The sequence below is a fragment of the Myxocyprinus asiaticus genome, chromosome 4 (genome assembly GCF_019703515.2).
Source record: "Myxocyprinus asiaticus isolate MX2 ecotype Aquarium Trade chromosome 4, UBuf_Myxa_2, whole genome shotgun sequence".
NCBI classification, from domain to species: Eukaryota; Metazoa; Chordata; class Actinopteri; order Cypriniformes; family Catostomidae; genus Myxocyprinus; species Myxocyprinus asiaticus.
The window spans coordinates 43,630,145-43,640,674 of record NC_059347.1 but is presented as its reverse complement, the minus strand read 5'-3'; the positions used below and the strand labels follow the sequence as shown (position 1 = coordinate 43,640,674).

Here is a 10,530-nt window from a genome sequence, read left to right as displayed (position 1 = left end):
ACACACATAATTAAGGGTTCTTTTGTCTATTTTGCCACATGTGCTCTAATTCTTTTAAAATACATTGAAGAATAGTATGTTTTTGCAGATATTCTTGTGATATTTTCAGCATGGTCACTAGTGACAGTAACATTTTTTATCATAAACCTGCCTTAAATATAATTTTGGTAGTTTTAAGAGATGTTATGCACAACTCCAACCTTTGTGGATGTAAAATATACCTTGAAGGATATTAGAAGCAGCATTCTTATTATTAGAAAGGGGAAAAAAACATTGTAACATAGTTGACAGTGAAAGTAACACATTTGACATAAGTAACATAGTTGGTTGGACACATTATTAACAATCAGCACAGCTTTTATTTCATGACAGTGCATATTGTATATTTAATCAATTTTCAAGAGAACAGTATTATTTAATCAAAATTCAGTAGAGCTGTATTATCCAATCAATATTCAACTAAACAGTATTATTTAATCAATATTTAAAACAGTATTATGTCATTTATATTCAGCAGAAGAGTATTATTAAAGCAATATTCAATAGAACAGTATTATGTCATTTATATTCAACAGAACAGTATTTTAATCAATTGATGTTCAATATAATAGTATTATGCAATTAATATCCTATAGAACATTATTATTTGATACATTTTCAATATAGTATTATCTGTATTAAATTACCTGTGCTGTCAATATTCAACAGGGACTAGGCCAGGTGTCTTTTCAATTTCGACACAGCAAAAAACGGATCTATGGAAAATAATTTATTATTATCAGTGGACACAGTAGGGTCACGTCAACTATGTTACCCAAGAGTTGGTCCTAGAGGGTAACATAGTTGAAAATCCCCCCATTTTGACTCATAGTTTCAATGGAAGGCCTTGCCTGTCCAACTACACATCATTTTCTTGATCAGGTTAACTTCAAATTTGAATATATATTTTAGTTAAAATCATAGAAATATTGCAAACCATAACAATGTACCCAACATAGTTGACAGTCAAGTAATATACTCCTTGACAATATGCTATTGTAGTTCAAAAAATGAAAGGACAATCACCATTATGTGTTCAAAATGTCTACCACAGAGGAAAATGACATCACATGATGCTGGTCACATGGTTTTGGGATACACCATTTTGGTTAGTTTGATTAGTAACATAGTTGACAGAACTTTTGAGGACGCGAGTAAAATAAGATATTTTCTTTATTAAAATGTCAAACTCAATCCAAAAAAAATTTTTTTCTGAAGTGTTTAGAGTTTAGAAATAAATAAAATATAGATAATGTTGACTTTAAAACAATGTTATTCATTATTTTAAACTTAAGACTCACTCACTGCAAAAGCGGACAGTGCAAAGTGTCAATTAAGAAACATCATGGCAATTTCAAGCAAAATGTAACATGGAGTGCACAAAATATTTGTGTGATATTATAACATCCATTCCCTTAATGGATAAAATGAGATATTTCTAAAGAAAATTGTTAAAAATATATATATAATTATCATTAATGTACATTAAATGTACCCTGAATTTTAGAATGAGCCATTCCTCTACCTTTCTCTTCAGAACAGTGTAAAAAAACAAAAAAGAAAAAAAAAAAAGGCAAAATTACAATTTTTGTTTTACTTTTTTAACTGTTACCTAATTTGTATATGTTCAGAAGAGACCTGAGATAATAGTGCTGCTTTTTTGTGCTTTCCATAAATCATATTTTTATGATTATTTCAAATCTATATAAATGTACTATCACAGGTTATACTGTATATTTCTTTGTTTGTTACTAGCTTAATTTGTGTTTGTCAACCAGTTGCGTCTCATGAAATTTTAGTGTAGAAGTAATTAATGCTGTTCTATATTTGTTGCATCATCTCTTTGATATATTAAAAATAAAAAATAAAAAAATATCAGATTATATTGTATTCTATTCTATTATTGTCAAATTACCTTGAAAATGTTTTGAAATTTGACACTATCTGGGCATTCTGTAGACCCATTTGTGGTAGATACAGTATACGTGCTGGGTCGCTGAATACCCAAGGTATGTGATAATATATTTAAGGGTTAATGCTGAACAAACCATACTCTCCAAGCTGATATGGCAAATGTGTTTAAACAGGATCTCACAAGCTCAACTTCCTGTAATTCCCTATCTACAAATTAAATAAGAGTAACCTTTTAGGTGAATGGGTTGTTTTTAATTAAATATTTAACAGATCGATTTCACATGTTCATTTCACATCCACATTTATTTTCTAGTCTCAAGCTGCAGTCAGTAAGTATTTTTGTTCAGTTCTCTGTGGCTTCTGAATCTCTGCCAGCACTGGGGTCATCTCTGGAAAGGAGGGAACTTTGCAGGCCTTGTAAAGTATTACAAAGAGAATGAGAATAAGCACAGCTACTATTGAGTTACATACAATGGCTACTATGGCAGCCGCAGACAGATGAGCCCTCAGTTCTGTCTCCATGGTCACCTGACCTTAGGGATACGATGTTCAAGAGTTGGGAAGACACATGGGGAGTATTTTCCAAGAATCACAGTTCATCTCAACTTGAATTTTTGATGCCCTTTTTATGATTCTTGAAAGAGCCACAACTCTTGTCCTTCAGAAAGCTTGTTACTGCAAAGGCTTACTGCCTTGTGTTGTATCCAGATCCAGAGGGAAACTAGGCATCTGTATGATTCCTGAAATACAGAAAATATATATTTATCATTAAAAATATCTATTATATGTAATTTTTGCAGTTTATTTTTTTATGTGAATGAGTAACTCCTGGGAGGCAGCTTGTAGTACAAAATGATTATAGCACTAACATACAATGTGGTGTCTCAAGAGGACATTTATGGCTGGTTTTGATTAAAATATCCAAAAATGTACTGTCTGTGTCTTACTGATTTAGATGCGCATAATGTGCATGGGTCAGTGACAAATAAGGTTGTCCGAGTTGATAAAAAAAGAGAGAGAGAAATCATATAAAAATCTAGTATAAAACACATGTTTCAAGTTTGTAGAAATATTATATTTGTGATCATGTTGGTTTCATAATTTCTGAAAAACATTTATAGTATTTTATAAAAAATTTAAAAAAATATTTAGTGGCGTAACCATCAAGTAAAAGGTTTTAAAATACTTTCCTTGCACCTTGAATAAACAAGGTTTATTTTTTTTTTGGGGGGGGGGGGGATATCATGAATTTAACATAAAAACATAACATAATAACATAAAAATGTCTAAATATCAGATTTTTCATACATACAGTCATAAAGGTCTAAAGGGTCTTTCTTTGTTTTATGTTTTTTTGTCACATGACAACAGAATGGCCACTTACATGTTGGTGACACCGCCTGACTTTTATTTGGTTATTTGGCAAAAGGTTTTCAAATATTATTAATATTTCAAAGCAAAGATTTTAGTTTTTTTTTTTTTTTTTTTTTTTTTTTTACGAAATTACAATAAAAGATTATAGCAAACTACTTCTGCCAGCAAGAATTTCAGCTTTTAATAAGACTTTTTTGACTGTCTGCAGACTACACTTAGACATTTTTGACGTAGAGCCCCAGAAAAAACATACATTGAAAACAGGTTCATAATGATGTACTGTACCATGTACTATGTACTGTAATTGTTTTTTATTTTAATTTTTTTATTCTATAATAAATCCGGACAAAAAAAAAAAAAAAACTGACCCACATACAAAGGCAAGCATAAATACAAATACGATCACTGTCATCTAAAAATAACTGTACGGGACAAGAGGAGCAATGTGAGAACATGTTGAAATATTGAGCCCAATCTAAAAATTTTCAAGTGAACTAAAAAGCATGTTTGTCTGTGCTTTCAGTCAATCCAGGTATCTCAATCAAGATGAGTCATTTGAAAGCCACTTCATGGAGCACTGACCTCGTTTCCATTTGTTTTCTCAACCATAAGGTCAATTTTCTTTTTGTAGCTCAGACTGTATTTTGAGGGTCAGTCACGAACAGTTCAGAGCAATTTCACTCTTACCACACTCAAGTTAAGAGCCCCAGCAGACAGCAGTTATTACAGAGCTTGAAGTGAGACAATACATGGGCAAGATTGATAGGTCAATCTATCAGCTATAGACATAGTGTGTCTCTCTCTCTCTCTCTCTCTCTCTCTCACTGCATGTCACAGCAAGGGGTTCAAGCTCCCACATTATAAGAAAAATAAATGAACCAAAGACTAAAAATTGCACAGAAGCTTTGAAGGCAAATGATGTCTCTTGTTCACACTTTGTGAAATTCTTTCTTATTCTTTGCTTGTGCTGAGCGAGGGATTCTCATCATCATTACATGTTAGATTACACATTTAGAGATAATGTTACTCAACAGCTCTCCAAACTAAAGAAAAACTTTAATATTTATATGGGGTAAGGTTAGCACAAAGGAATAAGACACTGTTGATAGGCATTGAAACACTAGAGAAGATCTGAACTCCATGTGTCTCAAACTGGGTGGAAGTGTTGGCAATAAAGAGGACACTTTGGGTACTATCTAATTTCACTTGCAATATGCTCTGAGTAACCACTTTTCTCTCCAGACACAAATACCCTACCCTCTCCAGTCCTCTTATCCCATCCTTGTGCTGTTGCATAATGCTGATCCGATATTGTAACACTGCTTCAATAAAGAGTCTTCTTTGTGAACCAGAATGTTGTGGAGAGAGTGCATCCTTGCTCTTATCTAGCATAAAGAATCCCATTTGAAGATTTATGTTATTTCTTCCAATTCTAAACTGCACTATGAACTTCATACTGTATATAGGATATCTAGTGGTGAATATTTAAAACACTCTCTTTAAGGAAACACCGACAGGATGAAATTAGGTCTTTGTACTGACTAAGACTGACTATCAGCAGGTCTACCATCCTGAGTTTTGAATTAGAGAGGCTGTACCATGATAAATAAAGTTTGATGGTTCAGCTAAAAAAAAAAAAAATCTATTATTCTATAATATTACACAAGAATCATTTAGACTTTTGTGAACTGTGATCTGATCCTCAATGTAGGACCAGGGTCAGTGGTCTTTCTGAGTTCACTACAGTTGAGCTGAGCCAAGCTAGTCAGTGTCAGTGACTTTTTGATCAATAATGAGCTGAAAGGCACTTGATGAGCCACAGTCAAACGGGAACATTAGGGATCTGATTTGTGTTACACATTGACCTCCAGATCCATACATAGAACACACAATTTGCTTGTTTATTTGCTTGTTTGTTTGTCACTGACTTTATGGTTGTTAATGTTAAGTTTACAAATGATAACATGACAATCTTTCTCTCATATCACAGCATCATACTCCACAATAAATCATATAATGTCACAATATAGTCAGGCTTTAAAAATCATGGACAATTAACCAAATAGATGGCATCATTGTAATTTTTTTTATTTTATTTCTTAGTTTTGCAAATTTATACATTTGTCATACATAAAATTAGTGTTTAAAAGTTTGCATAATAAAGCCCCACAGGTGTTATCTAAATGTTAAAAATAGACAGGATAGCAGAACAACCAGGAGCACAGTGATTGGTAGGCTACCTGTAGGAGGGACAATTATAGAATGACACGGGGGCAAAGGGCTTTTTCTGTCAACTCTGGAGTATGTTACCAAATGATATAAAATCAATACAAGACATAAAGTCTTTTACAATAATGGTAAAGCACTGGCTTAAAAGAAACCAATGCTGTACTAATTTTTAGTTCTAATCCTTTTTTATTATATGTTACCAGGGTTGGGAGAAACCTTTTTATTTTGTAATCTATTATTTTCCTTTCTATTTATCAGCTGTTTAGTTTGTTTTGTTTCTTTAGTTTTATTATTTCTATTTAATTATTTCTATTTTTTTCAGGGAAAAGCTAGGGACCTGAGATGCAAATTAGCATGTGCTATAATCTCTATGTGCAATGCATCTTTTTTAGTTGTTGTGCTGAAATCATGTTTTTGTACTGTCCCAATACAAATAAATAAATAAGTAAATAAAAATGTTTATTTATTGGCAGTTATCTAAAAACAGAAAAGTAAAAAAAGCACCACTAACACCTTAAATAAAAACACAAAGGCAAAATGCAAAGGCAGTCTTTCTGATTTAAAACGCAAAGGCAGACCTTTTGCTGACCTTATGGTGTTAAAAGTGTGACTTGCTACTGCGCTTCTGTTCCAGATGGGAAAAGAAACATCTGTTTGCATGGCCAAGAGTCTTCATCCTATTTGGAGGAAACTGCAAAGTTGCCAAATGCTGACAGTGCTGTCAGTAATCTTGAAAAAAAGAGAGCTGTTACTTTATAGTGCAAATAATGAAAAGGGATAGTTCACACCAAAATGATAATTCTCTCATCATTTACACGCCCTTATGCCATCTCAAACTCGTATGGTTTTCTTTCCTCTGCGAAACACAAATGAAGATATTTTGAAGGAGATATGATCTGTTTATATCCATACAATGCATGTCCAAAATTTACAAGCTCCAAAAAGCACATAAAGGCAGCATAACAGTAATCCATATGAATCGAGTGGTTTATTCCATGTCTTCTGAAGCGATACCATCAGGATTAGAAACAGACCAAAATGTAACTCCTTTTTAACTATAAATCTTGACATCTGCAGTCATCTTGATGTTCATGAGAGAAGCTCGATTACACTTGTATACCACTAGAGTCGTATGTATTACAGTTATGCCGTATTTATTTCCTTTTTGGAGCTTGAAAGTTTTGGACCCCACTGACTTGCATTGTCTGGGGAAACACATATTAATCTTCTTCAAAAACCTTTGTTTTTTGTTCCGAAGAAGAAAGTCATGAGTTGAGATGGCATAAGGGTGAGTAAATGATAAGAGATTTATACTTTTTCGGTTAGCTATCCCTTTAAGTGGTAACAACACAGCATGACCTGACAGTTCATTAGAACATAATGTTCATTTTGGTCTATTATACTTAAATAACTAAGGAATTATACCAATTATAATATATGGTTATAATACCCATTATGTTTTATTTGGAAATCAAATCCAAATGCCATAGCCTTTTAAATACAAAATCTTGTAGAACCATCTGAAATGAAATGTTATACTATGAAGCCTTGGCAGACAAAAACAGTCCTACCCCCCTAAATGAAACATGAGGGAAACAATGAAACACTTGTCTGTCCCACATGTGTGGTACCCCTACAACTGACTGCAACTGAATACTAATGAGAGAGCTCGTTCAAATGAATGAGAGAAAGAGTGAGCCATGACTTTCATGGTAACACTATATTTAATGTGAGCAATAAACACTATGGAAACCTTCCAGCATACAGACGCACTAACGCAGGTGCAATAGCTATAACTTGCCTGTCTGTAAAATGAGAAGATGTCTCCACTCAAAACAATACAATGCAAACCCGCCTCCCGCTTAATAGATCAGTTTCTCATTCCATCCCGAACGAACCTACTCTCTGCTGTTATCTCGATGACGATGCTATTCAAAAGTGAACTTACCCGCGTCTTTTAGATATTGTCAAGAACTTCACATGCCGAACCATCCTATGAAAAGTTTTCGCTAAACAGAGGTTGATAATCTGGCGGGTCTGTGACTGTTGTAGCGTCCGTGTCTCATCGCGCTTGTCGCTTAAGCAGCAGCGAGCCAATCAGGTTTTATCTGAAGCGTCAGCTGCTGAGAGATCCCATCTGCGAGTGTCACTTACTTACGCAATGTTTACTCTGGAGTGTAATATGCACATGTAGTGGTTTTATTTAAAGCCTGTGGCTCGTTCGCCATGTACTCAGTGTAGGCGTGGTTATTATTGTGTTGTCTTGAGAATGAAAACAAAACGTTCTGTTGAAACTCACCAATGACACTCAAGTCTCCCTGCAGTGCCTGGATACAAACTCGGGCTGCATAATGTGAGTCTACATTCATTAATATATGGCAATGGGAGACAGAGAGATAATTGCTTCTTATTCTTTAAATATATTATAGTCAAATCAAGTCATTTTATTTGTATAACACTTTCCACAAGACACTTCATTTCAAAGCAGCTTAACAGAAAATGATGCTGTAGGCTAATGTCTGTAAAGTCAGTCCTCGTTGAGCAGTTCAATTGAAAAACGTAACTGAAAATCATGCCTTAAGAATTATTTGTGTTTTGGCCCCCAGATTTTGCTCTTATGGAAATAAGTTGGTACTTTTATTCACCAAAGTGGCATTCGACTGATCACAATGTATAGTCAGGACATTAATAACGTGAAAAATATTGCAAAAACAAAATACATAAATAAAAAATAAATAAACATTCAGAACTTCTTAAACTACTTCAAAAAGTTCTCATCAAAAAATCCTCCACGTGCTGCAATGACAGCTTTGCAGATCCTTGGCATTCTAGCTGTCAGTTTGTCCAGATACTCAGGTGACATTTCACCCCACGCTTCCTGTAGCACTTGCCATAGATGTGGCCAGGGCCGTAGCAAGGTATTCTGGGCCCCCTGACTGTATATTGCTCTGGGCCCTTTTCCTATTAAAAAATAGGAATAGGAACAGTTTAAAATTTGTTGTGGTGCCCTTCTGGACCTGTGGGACCCGAGAATCATTTCCACCTTTCACCCCACTAGCTACGGCCCTGGATGTGGCTGTCTTGTTGGGTACTTCTCACGCATATTACAGTCTAGCTGATCCCACAAAAGCTCAATGGGGTTAAGATCCATAACACTCTTTTTCAATTATCTGTTGTCCAATGTCTGTGTTTCTTTGCCCACTCTGACATTTTCTTTTTGTTTTTCTGTTTCAAAAGTGGCTTTTTCTTTGCAATTCTTCCCATAAGGCCTGCACCCCTGAGTCTTCTCTTGACTGTTGTACATGAAACTGGTGTTGAGCGGGTAGAATTCAATGAAGCTGTCAGCTGAGTACATGTGAGACGTCTATTTCTCAAACTTGAGACTCTGATGTACTTATCCTACTTGTTTATTTGTACATCTGGCCTTCCGCATCTCTTTCTGTCCTTGTTAGAGCCAGTTGTCCTTTGTCTTTGAAGACTGTAGTGTACACCTTTGTATGAAATCTTCAGTTTTTTGGCAGTTTCAAGCATTGTATAGCCTTCATTCCTCAAAACAATGATTGACTGATGAATTTCTAGAGAAATCTGTTTCTTTTTTGCCATTTTATCTAATATTGACCTTAAAACATGCCAGTCTATTGTATACTGTGGCAACTCAAAACAAACACAAAGACAATGTTAAGCTTCATTTAATGAACCAAATAGCTTTCAACTGTGTTTGATATAATGGAAAGTGATTTTCTAGTACCAAATTAGCAATTTAGCATGATTACTCAAGAATAAGGTGTTGGAGTGATGGCTGCTGCAAATGGGGCCTGTCTAGATTTGATCAAAAATGACTTTTTTCAAATAGTGATGGTGCAGTTTTTTACATCAGTAATGTCCTAAATATACTTTGTGATCAGTTGAATGCCACTTTGGTGAATTAAAGTACCAATTTCCTTCTGAAACAGCAAAATATGTACATCGTTCCAAACTTTTGGCCACCAGTGTATATATACTGATCTTAATAAAATTATAATCTTAAAATAATCATATAATCTTGCCACAGTATATACTGTATATACAGTAGGCTGAATACAAAAAACAAAACAAAAAAAACAAAAAACATTTTGGCCTATTTTTAAGATGTGGCCTATGCGTTTTAATTTCATAACAGAATTCCATCAAATTGAATTGTGTAATGTTTAACCAAATAAAATAAATAAAATGTAAAATATTTGTATTTTATTAAAGATTACTTTTGATAGAATTTTGTTATGATATTTTTGTTATTTTAGTGTGTATATACCCATAAACACAAGAAAATCATTATGCACTCTCCATTAAAATGTAATACAATATAAATAGCACTATTTGCACTTGTGCTGTAGAATGCAGTCTGGAAAAGATGAAACCATTAAATATTTTCTTTATGGTTTTTCACCAACAAATCAAAATCAGGAGTCCCCATGGAACCATTATAAGTGCAGAAAACTGTAGAGAGTGAAAAAAAAAAAAACACCCTCTATATGTCGGAGACTCTTTGAGATACAGAGGCAAAGAGTTTTCCTATTCCATCTCTAATTTGAATTTTTATGCCTTGTAGAAAACTAGGAAAGAGAAATAATTGTAAAGATTTATTTTCACACCCCAAAACAGTCAGCAAGCAAAACTTGTTCCTCAGCAAAACACACATACACACACACACACACACACACACACACACACACACACACACACACGTTGGTGCGGTTATCCTTATGAGGACTCTCCATAGACATAATGATTTTTATACTATACGAACTATAGATTCTATCCCCTAACTCTACCCCTGAACTTAACCCTCACAAAAAAACTTTCTGCATTTTTACATTTTCAAAAAAACATTGTTTAATTGATGATTTTTAAGTGATTTGAATTATGGGGACACCAGAAATGTCCTCATAAACCACATTTATAGCATAATACCCTTGTAATAACCAATTTGTAACC

At 34.0% G+C, this 10,530-nt stretch overlaps 1 long non-coding RNA gene across 1 annotated transcript; it reads right to left on the bottom strand.

Moving 5' to 3' along the window:
- Nucleotides 1–2,476: 2,476 nt before the first annotated feature.
- LOC127440190 (uncharacterized) lies at nt 2,477–7,717 on the bottom strand. Its single transcript, XR_007897085.1, has 3 exons — nt 7,505–7,717; nt 6,146–6,285; nt 2,477–2,693 (listed from the first exon to the last, which is right to left on the bottom strand). It is a non-coding gene; the product is annotated as an uncharacterized LOC127440190 (long non-coding RNA).
- Between the last annotated feature and the right edge of the window lie 2,813 nt (nt 7,718–10,530).